Source organism: Elephas maximus, chromosome 9 (assembly GCF_024166365.1).
Source record: "Elephas maximus indicus isolate mEleMax1 chromosome 9, mEleMax1 primary haplotype, whole genome shotgun sequence".
Classification (NCBI taxonomy): domain Eukaryota; kingdom Metazoa; phylum Chordata; class Mammalia; order Proboscidea; family Elephantidae; genus Elephas; species Elephas maximus.
The window spans coordinates 29,084,792-29,103,633 of record NC_064827.1 but is presented as its reverse complement, the minus strand read 5'-3'; the positions used below and the strand labels follow the sequence as shown (position 1 = coordinate 29,103,633).

The 18,842-nt window shown below is 41.0% G+C and overlaps 1 protein-coding gene across 3 annotated transcripts in view; it reads right to left on the bottom strand.

Annotated features, from left to right (window-relative positions):
* The window catches only part of DENND4C (DENN domain containing 4C), a 130,690-nt gene extending 113,532 nt beyond the window's left edge, over positions 1–17,158 (bottom strand). The window contains exon 1 of one of the 3 annotated variants that reach the window (XM_049895037.1): positions 16,898–17,158. The gene's annotated coding sequence lies outside the window, so the exon portion shown is untranslated. The remainder of the gene's footprint in view (positions 1–16,897) is intronic. The other 2 variants (XM_049895036.1, XM_049895038.1) reach the window with 2 other exon arrangements.
* Positions 17,159–18,842: the final 1,684 nt, after the last annotated feature.

Genomic DNA, 18,842 nt, shown 5'->3' with positions numbered 1-18,842 from the left:
AAAGTAGATCCTGTCCTTTGAGATTTTAACAAATGCACAGAGGAAAATGGGGTACAGGGAGGGGAGGTAAGAAAATTATAATAGAGCAACACTGGTTTCAACTAAAGAACTGGCAGAAATGCCTAAGTGCTAATCTGGTATTTCCAATTCTGGCTACACTCTCTACAAAGTTAGAAAAAAAAGCTCAGAAACACTGAGCTTTCCCAGCTTTTATACATATATAGAAGTGATTAATTTTAAAAGTTTTGCCTGGGGACTTTTTTCCTTGTTTTTCTTAAAAGCTGAATTATCATTTCTAAACTTTATCCACTGAGTACAAAGTAATGATCAAGGTTAAATAACACCTCAGGAGTTTCTGAATCTTGGCTGTCCAATAACCTCACCAATTCATATACAGCCATGGAAAAGCTAGAATAGATATCACAAAGTAGTAAGACATACTTTATTCATCTGCTCTCATTCACAGTCTATTTAGTCTTGCTTTTCAGGAAATTCTGTAGAGCACTATATAAAGCAGTGTTACCCATGAGGTATACTTGAGGTGTGTGGTGGTGCCATACACTAAGATGGTAAAATCTGAGGAAAAAAGTAGGTTTGAAGAAATAAACCAAGAATCCTGTTTTGGACTGGTGAGGCTTGAGTCACCTATAAAGCATTCAAATGGAAATGCAGAGAAGACACCTCAGTTCAGTGTGGAATCTGATGAAGGTGTCCAGGCTGGCGTCAGCAGATGGAATTAGATACATTACCCTAAGAAGGATTTTCACTGGCTAATGCTTTTCAGAAGTAGACTGCCGGGTCCTTCTTCCTAGTCTGTCTTAGTCTGGAAGCTCAGATGAGGCCTGTCCTCCATGGGTGACCCTGCTGGTATCTGATGGTACTGAAGGAAGAAGTCCAAGCTGCTCTGAAGGCACTGGTGAAAAACAAGGCTCCAGAAACTGATGGAATATCAACTGAGATGTTTCAACAAACAGATGCAGCACTGGAGGTGCTCACTCGTCTATGCCAAGAAATATGGACGACAGCTTCCTGGACAACTGACTGGGAGAGATCCATATTTATGCCTATTCCCAAGAAAGGCGATCCAACCGAATGTGGAAATTACAGAACAGTATCATTAATATCACACGCAAGCAAAATTTTGCTGAAGATCATTCAAAAACGGCTGCAGCAGTATAGCAACAGGGAACTGCCAGAAATTCAGGCTGGTTTCAGAAGAGGACGTGGAACCAGGGGTATCATTGCTGACATCAGACGGATCCTGTCTGAAAGCAGAGAATACCAGAAGGATGTTTACCTGTGTTTTATTGACTATGCAAAGGCATTTGACTGTGTGGATCATAACGAACTATGGATAACGTTGCGAAGAATGGGAATTACAGAACACTTAATCGTGCTCATGAGGAACCTTTACATAGATTAAGAGGTAGTTGTTCAGACAGAACAAGGGGACACTGATTGGTTTAAAGTCAGGAAAGATGTGCATCAGGGTTGTATCTTTCACCATACCTATTTAATCTGTATGCTGAACAAATAATACAAGAAGCTGGACTATATGAAGAAGAAAGGGGCATCAGGATTGGAGGGAGACTCATTAACAACCTGTTTGATACAGATGACACCACCTTGCTTGCTGAAAGTGAAGAGGACCTGAAGCACTTACTAATTAAGATCAAAGACCACAGCCTTCAGTATGAACTGCACCTCAACATAAAGAAAATAAAAATCCTCACACCTGGACCAATGAGCAACATCATGATAAACAGAGAAAAGATTGAAGTTGTCAAGGATTTCATTTTACTTGGATCCACAATCCACACCCATGGAAGCAGCAGTCAAGAAATCAAAAGACGCATTGCATTGGGCAAATCTGCTGCAAAGGACCTCTTCAAAGTGTTGAAGAGCAAAGATGTCACCTTGAAGACTAAGGTGCGCCTGACCCAAGCCATGGTATTTTCAATCACATCATATGCATGTGAAAGCTGGACAATGAATGAGGAAGACCGAAGAAGACTTGACGCTTTTGAATTGTGGTGTTGGTGAAGAATATTGAATACACCTTGGACTGCCAAAAGAACGAACAAATCTGTCTTGGAAGAAGTGCGACCAAAATGCTCCTTAGAGGCAAGGATGGCGAGACTGCATCTTATATACTTTGGACGTGTTGTCAGGAGGGATCGGTCCCTGGAGAAGGACATCATGCTTGGCAGAGTACAGGGTCAGTGGAAAAGAGGAAGATCCTCAAGGAGGTGGATTGACACAGTGACTGCAACAATGAGCTCAAGCATAACAACGATTGTAAGGATGACGCAGGACCAGGCAGTGTTTCGTTCTGCACAGGGTCGCTATGAGTCAGAACCGACTCTGCGGCATCTAACAACAACGACCCTAAGAAGTAATAAGCACTGATTAAAAAAAAAACAAAAACCTCAGGTTAGGCTTAAGTCTAGGGCACGACAACCTTTAGAGATGAAGGGAAGAGAAGCTAGAAAATGACTGAGAGGGAATGCCATAAACCAGAAAACAATCAGGATGGCATGGAATCCAGAAAACCAAGTGGAGTTTTTTAAAAAAGGAGGGACTGATCAACAACTATGCCAAATGCTGATAAGGGGTTGAGTAACGTAAGAATTGAAAACACTGACAAGAGTGGTTTTAGGTTGGGGTTGGGAGTGGAAGACTGCCTGGAGTGGGTTCAAGAGAAAGTTGAGATTGAGAATATGAGGGAAAAAAAAGTTTTTACTATGTTTTAGGTGAAAGTTTACACAGCAAATTAGTTTCTCATTAGACAGTTAATACACAAATTGAGAAATTATTTTTCACAAATTTTGCTGTAAGTGGGAAGAATGAGTGTGTATTATAAGTATGTATGTGTGTACTGAGTTATTTAAAATCAATCTTATTACAGCATGATTGGATGATTACAAAAATGATTCAGCAGGAAAAACTGATGATGAAGAAGAGAGAAAGGATACTTCCAGAAGCAAAATCCTTAAACAGGCAAGAGAGCATTGAAGCCACAGGACAGATAAGGTACAGACCATTTATACACACACAGCTAAAAGAAAGGAAGGAAGAGAGATTAAATAGTCTTAGTAAAGAAAGTGAAGAGAAAACTGCCTAGGCAATGCTGAGGGCACAATGGAAATATGGAGCCATAAATTTAACATGAGACCAGTCAGCAGTGTTGTTTGTTTTCTCTACCCACGCTCAAATTCAAGGAAGCAGAGAGTTGGCAAAGAATTGATTTAATCGAGGTGGAATTTTGCCTTGTTACTGCATACCGGAAGAGAGGAGTAAGAGTTTACAACTTGAGACCACAGAACAGTACTTAGCACTAAAAAACTAGTAGGCATAAAATTTTTATTGAATAAATCAATCTAATTGGGTAAAGAAAGGGGGATGACAGACGGTGAAAAAGTGGTGTGGCTAACGGCTTGGAAACAAAAAAAAAAAAAACAAACCCACTGCCGTCGAGTGGATTCCGACTCATAGCAACTCCACAGGACAGAGCAGAGCTGCCCCATACGGTTTTCAAGGAATGCCTGGGGGATCTGAACTGCCAACCTCTTGGTTAGCAGCCGTAGCTCTTAACCACTATGCCACCAGGGTTTCCAATGGCCTGGAGGTCTTGATAAAATCCAAGAAATGTCAAAATAGGGTACTAGAGTATATGAACTGGCAAGAGAGGTGGTGGAGGTCATAATTAGATGCTTGAAGTATTTTAAGTTATAGATTATGGTGATAAAGTCTAGGGTAATGGTTCTTCTAACCCTGACTTCACAGTGGAGTCTGCTGGAACATTATTTTATTTTTTTAATGTCAGACCAATAAAATAAGAACTTCTGAGGGTGACACCCTTCCACTGATATTTTTTAAACTGCCCAGTAAATTCTATTGTACAGGCAGAACTGAGAATCACTGGTCTAGGGTGTTACTATGGAAGTGGGTAGCTGAGGTAGGTTGGAAAATAAACTTGCTATCTACAGATTCAAGAACTTATCATGAAGTTTTCTTCTTTTATTCCTGATATAAATAAAAGCATGATATGGTCACAGTATTTTACATTCAGTAACTCATTTTATACTCATAACAAACCAAAAAGGTTGTTGTATATTATCTATAAATAATTATCTACAATTTATGTAGAAATTCCTTTTTTAATGATGAGGAAAATTACACACAGATGGAGGAATGGAAACATACTGATGTCCTGGATTATATGTGAACCTGTATATTATCTGAAGGTAGATTTTGATAAGTTAAAGGTGCATATTATAAACCCTAAAGCAACTACTTTTAAAAAATTGCACACTTATAGCTAATGAGCCAATATGGAAATAAAACATAACACTAAAATATACTCAATCCAAAAAGAAACAAAGAACAGGTAAGACAAATTGAAAACAAATACCAAGATGATAGATTCAAACGCAACCATATCAATAATTTCACTAAATATAAGTGATGTAACAAGACAAATGAAAAATATGTCCACACAAAAACTTGGATACAAATGTTCATAGCAGCACTATTCACAATAGCTAAAAAGTGGAAAAAACCCAAATGTCCATGAGCTGATGAATGGAAAACAAAATGCAGTTTATCTATATAATGGAATATTACTAATGCTACTACATGAATGAAGCTAGAAAACATTATGCTGGATGAAAAAAGTCAGATACAATAAGGCCGCACACTGTATGATTCCATCTATATGAAATATTCAGAAAAGGCAGGTCCACAGAGACAAAAAGCAGATTAATGTTTGCCAGGGGCTGGGGGCAGGAGGAAATGGGGAGTGACTGCTTGAAAGGCCTGGGGTTTCCTTTTGAGATAAGGAAAATATTCTGAAATCAGATGGTGGTAATGATTACACAATATTGTGAATATGCTAAATGCCACTAAGTTGTACACGTTAAGACGATGAATTTTATGTGAATTTTACCACAATTTAAAAAAAAAGGAATAAAGTACCAATCATGCTACAACATGATGAACTTCAAAAACATGAAAACATTATCTTAAATGAAAGAATCCAGTCACAAAAGACCACGTGTTGTATGATTCCATTTCCGTGAAATGTCTAGAACAGTCACATCTCCAGAGTGGAGAGTGACCGCTAATGAGTGCAAAGTTCCTTCTGGGGTGATTAAAGTGGTCTAAAATTAGATTATGGTGATGGTTGCAAAACTCTATTATAATGTACTAAAAAACACTGTACATGTCAAATGGGTGGGTTTTATGGTATGTACATTATATCTCAATAAAGCTGTTTAAAAAAACTTTAAGTGTCTAAACATTCTTATTAAAAGACAGAAATTATTAGCCTGGATTTCAAAACCAAAAAAAACCAAGAATCTAAGCTATCTACAGGAAACAGGGTTTAAATATATAGACTCAGATGGGTTAAAATTAAAAGGATGACTGATCTTTGACTAAGGAGCAAATGCAACTCAATGGAGAAAGGAGAGTCTTCTCAATGAACAGTGCTGGACCAAATGGACGTCCATATACAAAAAATGAATCTAGGCTGAAACCTTACACCTTTCACAAAAATTAATTCAAAATGGATCACAGAAATACATGTAAAATGCAATACTATAAAACTTTTAGAAGAAAACATATGTGATCTTGGGTTTGAAGATGAGTTTTTAGATATAACACCAAAAATATAACCCATGAAAGAAAAATTGATAAGTTAAATTTAATTAAAACTAGAAGTTGCTCTTCTGGGAAAGTCACAGTTAAAAGAATGAAAAGAGAAGTCACAGAGTGGGAGAAAACATTTGCAAGATACATATCTGATAAAGGACTTGTACCAAACATATACAAAGAACTCTTAGAACTCAACAGTAAGAAAACAACTCATTTAAGAAATGGGCATCTATAGATACAATGCAATTCCAATCCAAATTCCAAAAACATTCTTTCCCTAAATGCAAAAACATATCACCAACCTTACATGGAAAGAAAAGACTCCAAAGGGCCAAAGCAACAAAGGACAACAAAGTAGGAGGCCTCACACTCCCCACTCTCAAAACATACTCTTAAAGAAAACCAAATCCATTGCCGTCAAGTCGATTCCGACTCATAATGACCCTATAGGACAGAGTGGAACTGCCCCATAGAGCTTCCAATGAGTGCCTGGTGGATTCGAACTGCCGACCTTTTGGTTAACAGCCATAGCACTTAACCACTACCACTATACCACCAGGGTTTCCAACAATAATATGGGAGGGCCCTATCTGATAGGAGAAAGAAGACCAGACTTATTGCTCTCCTTGTTATCATGCCTTTTTTTTTTTTTAAATTGTGGTAAATGTATATATAACAAAACATTTGACATTTCAACAATCTTTACATGTACAGCTCAGTGACATTGTGTTGATCATGTTTTTGACCATCATCCTTACCCGTTCCTAAATTATACCATCAGCATTAGCAGCTCAGTGTCTCCTAGGCACTGAGTCCTTCCCCCTCTTCCACCCACATCTGATAATAAGTAATAAACTTGTTCTCCTTTTTCCTTTAAATAAACTTACTTGTATTAAAGAAAAAAAAAAAATTACCCTAGACTGAAGATGAGAAGGTAAAGGGGACAAGAAACCTAGATTAATGGAAACAGAACAACCAGAACGGAAATAATGAGAATGCTGACACATTGTGAAAAGTGTTAACCAGTGTTGCTGAATAACATGTATGTTGTTGTTTCTTGTTGTTAGGTGCCATCAAGTTGCTTCTGACACATAGGTACCCTATGTACAACAGAACGAAAAGCTGCCGGGTCCTGCGCCGTGCTCACAATCATCATGCTTGAGCCCATTCTTGCAGCCACTACATCAATTCATCTTGTTGAGGATCTTCCTCTTTTACAATGACCCTCTACTTTACCGAGCATGATTTCCTTCTCCAGGGGCTGATGCCTCCTGACAACATGTCCAAAGTATATGAGCCGTAGTCTCACCATCCTTGCTTCTAAGGAACATTCTGGTTGTACTTCTTCCAAAACAGATTTGTTCGTTCTTTTAGCAGTCCATGGTATTTTCAGTATTCTTCGCCAACACCACAATTCAAAGGTGTCAATTCTTCTTCCATCTTCCTTATTCACTGTTCAGCTTTCACATGCATATGAGATGACTGAAAACACCGTGGCTTGGGTCAGGCACACCCCAGTCTTCAAGGTGACATCTTTGCTTTTCAACACTTTAAAGAGGTCTTTTGCAGCAGGTTTGCCAATGCAGTGAGTCTTTTGATTTCTTGACTGCTGCTTCCATGGGTAGAAACTGTTAAATGAGAACCTAATTTGCTTTGTAAATTTTCCCCAAAAACACAAAAAAATTAAAAAAAAGAAGAAATAGGCAAAAGATCTGAGCAAATATGTCACCAAAGAAGGCAGACACATGTGAAAGCTTTTCTTGACTGTGATTTTTACAGCAGCGCATCATGAGGCCTTTCTTCTGTGGCACCACTGAGCGGGTTCGAACCACCAACCTTTCAGTTAGCAGTAGACAGCAAAACATCTGCATCACTCAGGGGGCTTAATGAGAGACCATTATTCACCTACTGTTGTTGTTGCTGTTACCTACGGTCAAGCTGGTTGCAACTCACAGCAACTCGCCAATTAGAATGGTTAAAATCAAAAACCCAGACAACACCAAATGCTAGCAAGGATGCGGAGCTCGTGGAAATGCAAAACGGTACAACCATTTTGGGAAACAATTTGGCAGTTTCTTACAAAGCTAAATACAGTCTTACCATATGACCCAGCAATCATGCTCCTAGGTATTCACCCAAGTGAGATGAAAACTTATATCCACATAAAACTCTACATATGAATGTTTATGGCAGCTTTATTCTTAACTGCCAAAAATCTGAAGCAACCGAGGTGTTCTCCAATAGGTGAATGGATAAAACTGTGGTACATCCATAAAATGGAATATTATTCAGCAATAAAAAGAAATTAGCTATCAAGCCATTAAAAGACATGAATGAACCTTAGATGCATAATGCTAAGTGAAAGATAAGTACGAAAAGACTACATACTGTATGAATCCAAGTACATGACATTCTGGAAAAGGCAAACCTTATAGGGACAGTGAAAAGATCGGTGGTTACCAAAGGTTCAGGGGGAGTCAGAAGGGATAAATAGGTAGAGCACAGAGAACTTTTAGGGCAGTGAAATGATTCTATATGATACTATAACAGGGAATGCATAACATTATGCATTTGTCAAAACTGATAAAAAAAAAAATGGACTGTACAATACAAAGAGTGAACCCTAATGCGAACTACGGACTTTGGTTAATAATACATCAACACCGGTTTATCAATTCTAACAAACAAGAATGCAAAACATTAACAGAAAAAACAATGTGTGGGGGGTAGGGAATAAATACAAACTCTCTGTACTTTCTGCACAACTTCTTTGCAAACCTAAAACTCCTCTAAAAAAACCAATAAATGGGCTCTCAGGCCACAAAAAGACATGTAGGAAACTTAAATGCATAGTGCTAAGTGAAAGAAGCCAATGTGATTCCAACTATATGACATTCTAGAAAAGGCAAAACTATAAACCAAAACCAAACCAAACCCGGTGCCGTAGAGTCGATTCCGACTCATAGTGACCCTATAGGACAGAGCAGAACTGCCCCATAGTTTCCAAGGAGCACCTGGCAGATTCAAACTGCCAACCCTTTGGTTAGCAGTCGTAGCACTTAACCACTACGCCACCAGGGTTTCCGGCAAAACTATAGAGATAGTAAAAAGATCAATGGTTTTCAGGGATTGGGAGGGAGGGGGAGAAGGGTTGAATAGGCAAAGTACAGGAGATTTTTAGGCAGTGAAACTACACAATATTGATACTAGAATGGTGGATACATGACACTATGCATTTGTCAAAGCTCAATTAACTTTACAACACAAAGAGTATGCAAATTATAAGAAATCATCTAGGGATCAGGACATCCAGGAAGGAATATGGACCGGGACAAGAAAATATAACTATATCACAAATGTATGAAACAACATCACTGAAGGGAGTGAGGGGAAAAGGTGTTAACCTAAGTAACTTTGAAAACGAGTGAAGTCAGGAAGACCAAAGGCAAAAGGAACTGCAAACAAGCACTATATAAATAAGCTGGGGTGGCCATATTAATAACAGGCAAAGGAAGACTTCAGAACAGGGAAGTTCATAAAGACAATAAAAGAGTCAATTCTTCAAGACATAACAATGCTAAACACGTATGTATCTAATAAGAGACCTTCAAAGTACATGGAGCAAAAACTGACAGAGTGAAAGAAGAAATATATACATAGAGATTGCAACATTCCGTGCTCAGAATTTAATAGAATGGGTACACAGAAAATTAGTAAGGATACATAAGAATTGAGGAATACCATCAACCAACATTTATAAAACACCTCACCAAACAGTCAAATACACATTTCTTTTCAAGTGCACATGGAACATCCACTAAAATAAACAATATACTGGCCTATGAAACAAGCTTGGACAGATTTAATTTAAAAGAATATAAATTGTACAGAACATGTTCTCTGACCACAGTGGAATTAAATTTAAAATCAATAATAAAAAGAGATCTTTTAAAATTGCCACAAATACTTAGAAATAAAACAACACTCTTCTAAATAATCCATGGACCAAAGAAGAAATCACAAGGGGAAAAAGGAGATATTTTGAACTGAATGAAACACGAATCAATTTGTGATGCAGCTAAAACAGTGCTTAGAGGAAATTTACAGCCTTAAGCACTTACATCAGAAAGAAAGAAAGGTCTAAAATCAAGCATCTAAGTATCCATCTTAAGATATCCTAGAAAAAGAAAAACAAGTTAAACCCAGAATAAGCACAGGGGAAAAAATAATGAAGAGCAGAAGTCAACAAAATTTAAAATGGACAAACAATATTACATCAAAAAAAAATGAGGCAGAAATCACCAATACCAGCAATGAAAGAGGTATATCACTACATGTCCTTTAGACAAAAAAAAAAAAAAAGGCAAGGGAATATGAGAAGCAATTTTATGCCAATAAACTCAACAACTTAGATGAAATGTACATTTTCTTTAAAAGACGCAAGTTACCAAAAAATTGACAGAGGACAGAAAATCTGAATATCCCTGTTATCTATTAAAGAAATTGAATTTGTAATCAAAAATCTTCCCACAAAGAATCCTCCAGGCTCACATGATGAATTCCAGCAAACTTTTAAGGAAGAAATAACAAAAATCCTTGAAAAAACTAGTTCGGAAAATAAGAGGCAGATGTCTCCCTGACTCATTTTATGAGGCTAGTATTATCTTGCTACTAAAACCAAGGGGAAAAAAGCAGTATTATAAGAAAACTACACTAAAAAATGCAAAAATTCGTAACAAAATATTAGCAAATCTAACCCAGCAAGACTTGAAAGATAATACACCATGACCAAATAGGGTTTATCCCAGAAATGGACGGTTGCTTTAACATTTGAAAATCAATCAATGTAATTCACCACACGAACAGAGAGCAAGGGAGAAAACCATGCAATCATTTCAACAGACACAGAGAAATCATTTGACAAAACAGAAGACTCATTAATGATCAAAACCCAGCAAATTAGGAACAGAAAGTATATGTTTCCTAACGCTGTTGTAACAAAGTACCACAAAGTGCACAGCTTTAAAGAAGACAAATTATCTCACAGCTCTGGAAGCAAGGAATCCAAATTCAGTGCCTTGTAAAGCCATGGTCTCTGTCAATTCTAGGGGAAGATCTTCCTTAATCTCCTCCAGTTCCGGGTAGCCTGAGGCAATTCTTGGTTTACAGATGCATCTTCTCAGGGCTGTCTTCCCTCTATTGTCTGCATCCATTCTCTTTTATAAGAACAGTGCTTAGATTGGATTAGGACCCACCCTACTTCTGCAGTTTGGCCTCAGGTTAACTGATAACATCTTCAAAGACTCATTTCCAAGCAAGATCACCACTTCACACCACTTTAACATTTTTTTTTGTGGGGGGGACATTATTCAATTCATAACATAAGGGAACTTTATCAATTTGTTAAAAAGTAGCGACAAAAAACTACACCCAACATCATACTTGATAAAAAACTGAATGCCTTTCTTGAAAATCAGGAACAAGGCAAGAAAATGTCCAGTCTTACCACTCCTATCAACAATATAGTGGAGAATCTAGCCCTGCACAGTCCAACATGGTGGCCATTAGTCACACATGGCTATTGAATACTTGAAATAAGACTAATAAAACTGAGGAACTGAAAACCAAGATGGGCTGGAAAGTGTAAAATACAAACCAGATTTTGAAAATTTAGTTAAAAAATGTGAATTATCTCATTAGTAACTCTTCGTATTAATTTTATGTTGTTATGGGTTGAACAAGGAAGAACGAAGAACTGATGTATCTGAATCATGATGCTGGCAAAGAATATTGAATACATGGACTGCCAGAAGAAAAACAAATCTGTCTAGTAAGAAGTACAGCCAGAATGCTCCTTAGAAGTGAGAACGGCGAGACTTCATCTCACATACTTTGGAAATGTTATCAGGAGGGACTAGTTCCTGGAGAAGGACATCATGGTTAGTAAAGTAGAGGGTTGGCAAAAAATGAGGAAGAGCCTCAACAAGATGGGCTGACACAGTGGCTGCAACAATGGGCTTAAACATAACAAGGATTGTGAGGATAGCGCAGGACCAGCAGTATTTCGTTCTGTTGTACAGAGTCACTATGAGTTGGAACCGACTCAATGGCACCTAACAACATGGATTGAATTGTGTCCCCCCCAAAAGATACGTTAACTCCTAAATTCCATACCTGTGAATGTGGCCTTGTTTGGAAATAGGGTTTTTGCAAAAGTAATTAAAATGAGGTCATACTGGATTAGGGTGCATCCTAAATCCAATGACTGGTGTCCTGATAAGGCGTGAAGACAGAGAAGAGACAAAGGGAAGAAAGCCACCTGAAGAATGAGGCAGAGATGGGAGTTATTCTGCCATAAACCAAGGAATACCAAGGATTGCTGGCAACCACCAGCAGCTAGGAGAGAGAAGATTCTTCCCTAGGACCTTCAGAGAGAGCATGGCTCTGCCAACACCTTGATATCAGACGTCTAGCCCCTAGAATTAAGAGAGAACTAATGTGCGTTGTTTTACACCAGACAGTTTGTGGTAATTTGTTACAGCAACCCTGGGAAACTACTACACACACTGAACAATATTTCAGACAAAGTGGGATAAAACATATCAAATTTTATTTCGTTTACTGTTCCTTTTTTAATGTGATGCTACAAGGAAATTTAAAATTACATACGTGGTTCACATATTTCTAGTAGATAGTGCTAATCTAGTCAGTGGTAATAGAGCAGAAAAAAATAAAAGGCATACAGATTGGAAATAAACAAAACTGGCTTTCTCTGCAGACTTTATGATTGTGTTATAAATCCTAAAGAATCTACATAAAAGCCACAAGAACTAATAAGTAAACTTACTAAGGCAAAAAATATAAAGTCAGCACACAAAATTCCATTTCTGTATACTATCAACAAACAACTGGAAAAAGGAAAAAATATCATTGGCAACAGACAGCATTAAGAAACATGACCTAAAATATGGGAAGGCACCCCATGTTCATAGATTGGAAGGCTTAATATTGCTAAGACGTCAATATTACCCAAAGCAATCTACAGATTCAACACACTATCTATAAAATACCAGTAATCTTTTTGGCAGAAATGGAAAAACTGATCCTCAAATTTGTGTGAACAGCAAGGGGCCCCAAATAGCCAAAATAATCTCAAAAAAAGAACAAAGTAGGATTCACACTTTTCAATTTCAAAATGTACTACACAGCTATAGTATTCAAAACAGTGTGGTGACTGCATAAAGATAGACATACAAACCAGCAGAATAGAACTTAGAGTCCAGAAATAAACTCATACAACTATGGCCAACTGATTTTCAAAAAGGGTGTCAAGACGATTCAATGGGAAAGAATAACCTTCCAACAAATGGTGCTGGGACAACTGGATGTCCACAGGCCCATACCTCATACCATATATAAAAATTACCTCAAAATGGATCAATGATGTAAATATAAAAACTAAAACCATAAAACTCTCAAATGATACATACATACAATGGGACATCACTCTGCCATAAAGAGAAACAAAATCCTGATACATGCTACAACGTGGATGAATCTTGAAAACTTTATGCTAAAAGAAATAAGTCAATCGCAAAAGGTTAATTATTACATGATCCCACTTATACAAAATAAGCAAAAGCATACCCATTGCCAGAGCCCTGCTGGCACAGTGGTTAAAGGCTCAGCTGCTAGCCAAAAAGGTTGGCAGTTCTACTCTGTACTAAAGGGTCGCTGTGAGTTCAGAACTGACTTAATGGCAACTGGACAGGACACAGCAGAACTTCCCATAGGGTTTCCAAGGAGCAGCTGGTAGATTTGAACTTTGGCCTTCCGGTTAGCAGCCAAGCTCTTAACCCCTGCACCACCAGGGCTCCATCCTATCCTGTAGGGTCGCTATAAGTTGGCATCCACTCGAGGGCTATGGGTATGCTGGTTTTTTTGTTTTGTTTTCTTTATACCCGCTGCCCTCAAGTAGATAACTGACTTCCAGCGGCCTTACAGGACAAGTAGAACTGCCCCATAGGGTCTCCAAGGCTGTAAATCTTTACCAAAGCTGACTGTCACATCTTTCTCCCACGAAGTGGCTGGTGGGTTTGAACTGCCAACCTTTTGGTTAGCAGCCAAGCACTTAACCACTGCACCACCAGGGCTCCTTAAGCAAAAATACACAGACTAAAAGTTATTAGTGGTTACCAGGAATGGGAGGGAGGAGGAAAAAGGGAGTCATAGTTTAGGGGGCACTGAGTCTCTGTTAGAAACTCTGGTAGGGCAATGGTTAAGCACTAGGCTGCTAACCAAAAGGGTGGTACGGTAGTTCAAACCTACCATCTACTCCACGGGAGAAAGACATGGCAGTCTGCTTCTGTAAAGTCTTCAAACAAAAACAAACCCAATGCCGTCAAGTTGATTCCAACTCATAGCGACCCTACAGGGCAGAGGAGAACTGCCCCACTGAGTTTCCAAGGAGCACCTAGCAGATTCGAACTGCTGAACCTTTGGTTAGCAGCCATAGCACCACTACGCCACCAGGGTTTCCTGTAAAGACTTAAGGTCTTGGAAATCCTATGGGGCAATTCTACTCTGCCCTATATGGTCGATAACAGTCCATAAAGACTATTACAGACTTGGAAACCCCATGGGGCAGTTCTACTCTGTTTAACCATTTGTACCACTCAGGAACTTCTTACACAAGTTAGAAAAAAAAAAAAAATTACCTGATTTCTCACAAAATACTAAAATTTTAAATTTCAAATAATAAAATTATCTGATTTTTGGAATATCTTATAATCTGATGCTAAAAACCTATCCTGTTACACCAGCTTAGCATGAAAAACTCTTTCCCGAAGTTACAACTCTTATAACAGAATCTCCCATTCCAATAAGGAATCCCATTACTACAAGTCAATCTGTCAAACTGACAATCTGAAGGAGGCACCAGCACAAAGAAAATAAAACCTTTAGTTCATGTGTTATGAAAGCTTATTTGCCCTTACTATCTAAGGTTTAGCAAGTATATTATGTTGGAAATTCAAATTACAACTAAAGTTTCATTTTGCAAATCAGAAAGACCAAATGAGACAACCTGCCTCTGACTCAGCAGCTTTCTTTTTTACTTTACAACCTGTACTTAAAGGTGCAAGAATAAGACTGAAGCCTGACTTTCAAACTGAACAGCAAAGCCAATGCAACACCAGTACTTGTCTTGGCAAAAAACTCCAATAAAAATATGATATTTTGGTATTAACTGGCAGATACATAAAGAGCAAAGGTGCCTTGTGCTCTATTTATCATGTAAAATCCCTTGTGTAGGGCTACAAATTAGCTTTTATTGCCGATACTTAACATGTTTCTTATAGAGAGCACCTCAACCAAATACCCTTCCAAGTCTGGCACCATGAATTGTTACAACCTACACACTACTGCAGTTCCTTTTAACTTAAAACATTTGCATTTTAAGAACAGTCTCCACACACCAACTCTACTGCCAATTTCTCCAGCTACAAGCTCAAGTTTATACTACAAAACACTGTATTTACTCTCAACAACAGAATGTACTCATTAAAATTACTCCAATGCACAACTTCCACATTTTTAACATCATAGTTTTTCTATTATCCAAATTAACAAGCTTAAACAGCAGCACACCAAACAAGGTACCATGGCCAAAGTCAGTGGACATATGATCAGGTCACTAAAATCAGTAATACAAAATACTAGATCACTAATCCCAATAAACTATTTTGCGAAGTGGCCCCAAAAGTGGCCCCAAAAGATATTAACGGGGTACAAATGTGGCTTCAGTGGCTGAAAATCCTTTGTCATTACTAGAAAAACAAGCCAAAGCGAGACTATGAGAGGCAGGTCATCTTCATGAATACAAACATTGGTTCATTACTGAGTTTCCTGTTCCCCCAAGAAGGCACTTTTACCAACTCTTTAACAGTAAAACAAAGAACAGGGCAGAATATAATATATAGGGGTTTTTTTTAATTGTTATACTGATCAAGAACAGATCTTTAACGCTCAGAGACGAAGTTTTCCTTTTGCAACTAATTTTCCTCTTATGTACACAGAAAATCATACAATGCTAGGTATTTCAGATAGTTTAGTACACATTATCACAGAAATCAAATATTTATTTGAGAACTTAGCGCGTTGGCACTAACATCCTCCCCTATCTCCCGATGCTCTTCACCCTCTGAACAGGGAGTGCAAAACGGAAGCCGTAAATTGGGGTCTGGGGAGAACGCCTTAACACGGGTTTGTACAGTTAAGCAGGCTCAGTGGGTAAATTTCTCTTGCTACAATAATTGACCATCTCTCTGAAGCAAAAGCACACCAAGAGCTGAGGGTTCACTACTGGAGATGACACTTCCCCTCACGTCTGCATAAGTAACTACGGTAACAGCCCTATACTTTCCCGTGTGAAACACACACAAAATTGGGGGGGGGGGTGGACACTTAAAAACTGGGTCATTCCTCATTTGTTCTGATGAGGCTCAGCTTCGGTAATAAAAAGTCTATGGAAAAGAAAAAAGGAAGGAAAAAAAAATCTGACAGCATCCCCAACGCAGGAAAGTTAAGCTCTTTACAGAAGTCAGCACTAGGGGCTCATTGGTTGGTTTGTGTTTAGTCACTCCGGAGCTGAATGAAACCTGCCTTCCTAAAAAGTCAACCCCAACAAAGAAACCCTGAGGATCGGCCACCGACAGGCAGAGGAGGAAATGCCCTTAATTCACCTGCGGCACCTGCCCGAGCTTCTGCCGGCTCTGTCCCCGGGCCCCCCGAGTCCCCAGGGCCCTACTGGGGTCACCCCCGGGCCCCTGCCCTCCGCCTGCTCGGTTCCCGACCTCCTGGGGACCTCAGGCCCCCAGGCCCTCCCCACCCGACCCCCCACCCGGGCGGCGGTGGCCGCGGACCCCGGCGGCCCCGCCGGCCCAGACCCCTCGCGCTTCCAAGGAGGTTCGCAGCAGCAGCCCGGGCGGCGGCGCGGGGAGGCCCTTCCTGGCGCAGCCTCTACCTCCCGCACACCCGTGGGCTCCGGGGATTCCCCGCCCCCGGAAAGCAGGGAGAAACCAGGCCGGGAATGCCAGCCCCGACCACTCTCCGCCTCCTCCGCGACCCCCCGCGGGCGCCACCCTGAGCCCCCCGAATTGCTACCTGCCCAACGCCCTGCCTGCACGGGAGCGCGGGCCCGGCGGAGGCACCGCGCACAGCTCCTCTGCCGCAGACTCACCTGCCGCCTGTTCCTCCTTCAGCGCCACCCGACACGGCACCTTCCTGGAGCATGAAAGCGCCGGCTGGGAGGCCTGGGCGCCCTCGGTAGGGCTGGGCGGGGGACTTGCTCCGGCCGCCTCCGCCACGGCCCGATCTGCGCCTGCGCCGCCTCACGGGCTCGATCTCGAGGGGCGCCGCATGCAGCGCGGGGTAACGGCTGGGAGCGCGAGCCCGCGCCCGCCTCTCTCACCCGGAGGCCCGGCGCCGTGCGGCCGCCGGCCGCCTAGGAGCTGCCCGCGGCGCGGCCGCCCGGACAGCTGACGGCCATGTTTCTGTTCCCTCTTTTTTTTTTTTTTTTTCTCCCCCTCCTTCCGCCCCTTTCCACAGAACAGCACTTTCCTTTCCCCCTCCCTCTCCCTTTCCTACTGCGGGGGTGGCAGAGCAGGGCTTGGGGGAGGGGTGAGGAAGCGAGAGCCGGGGCGGGGCGACGCTCGAGCCCCGCCCCCGGGGAGGGCAGAGGCGCGCGGCCCCGCTCCCCTCCTCCCACGCGACCCCCGCGGGCGCCGGCTCCGAGCGCCGCGAGCCGTTCGTCGGCGTCCGCGCGGCCGGTCCCAAACGGGGCTGAGGAGAAGGGTCCCCGCGTGCTGCTGTGCACCCGCTCCCACGCGGCTGGGTGGCCATGTGCAGTGACTTTACTGCCTGGGCCTTGGGCAGGTGAAGGCTGCGCCTCGGAGGCTTTTCAAACACGGGGAAAGTGCGGGCGAGTGGCCCAAGGTCACCAAGGGGAGTGCCGGGAGGCAGGCAGGTCTCCGAACGTGGAGTTTCCTTCCCGGGGCGAGAGCTGCGGGGCGGGAGGAGGCCCGCCGGTCGGCGCGCACTGAGCGCCCTCCCCGCGGCAGCGCCCAGGTGAGCCCGCGACGGCGCCGCGTCGCTCCTCGGCCGAGATTTCCGAACGGGAACTAAGAATGTGGAAACAGCCGGTTTAAATCACTTCTCTCCTGCTCGCCGAGTACGTGTAGCCTCCTTATCTGCACAGACGCGCACGAATCATTTCGTTGTTAGTAGAAATGCAGGTTCTGCCAGCTCTTTTTGACAAAGTTTTGAAGTTGTTATAGTGACAAAGAGTAACAACTAGTGTTTCAGGAAGAAGCAAATGGTTTGAAAAAAATCAGGACAACTTTTTTGCCTAGTGAAAAAAAAAAAGAGTAGCTTCACAGACTCCCTGGCAGGTCCCAATTAGAGTTGATAAGAGTTTGCACATATCTCGCGGTTATTCACATTAAAAAAAAAAAAAACATCTTCCTTATTCAATCTCTGTTTTTCCTGAGAGATTAGAACTCCATCCTAAATTCACCGTTGTCAATTTTGCACATATAGGTAATTAAAAAAATTTTTTTGTTGTTTTTTTTGGTGCCCAATGGCTAAGCCCTGGGCTCCTAACAAAAGGTCGGCTGTTTGAACCCACCCAGCTGCTGTGCGGGAGAAGAGACCTGGAGATCTGCTTCCATAAAGATTTCAGCGTAGGAAACCCTAGGAGACCGTTCTCTGTCCTTCAGGGTCGCTATGAGTCACAATCGACTTGAAGGCACACAACAACATAGATAATTTGAGTTATGTAGCTAATAGCAGAAACCTTTTCCTAATCACATTAGCAGAGTTGTTTCAGAAGAAAGGCGCAGCAATAGAAATAATAAAGTGCCTAATGAAAACCAGTCTTTGACATTGGCAATCTTGGTCTAGCAGAAGTTTAAAAAGGAACTAACACTTTGAAATTGTGTACTTTTTGTTCTTCCTTCCCTCCGTGTAAATTAATAGTTTAAAAAAATACAGACAAAATTTCTTAATGGATGAACTTTATTAATATTCAGAGATTGAGTTTTTTACTCTTTTTCCAGTTTTTTGCATCCACACAAATGAAAAAACGGAAGTCAGTATATATCTCTTGTTTGATTGACAGATTTCAG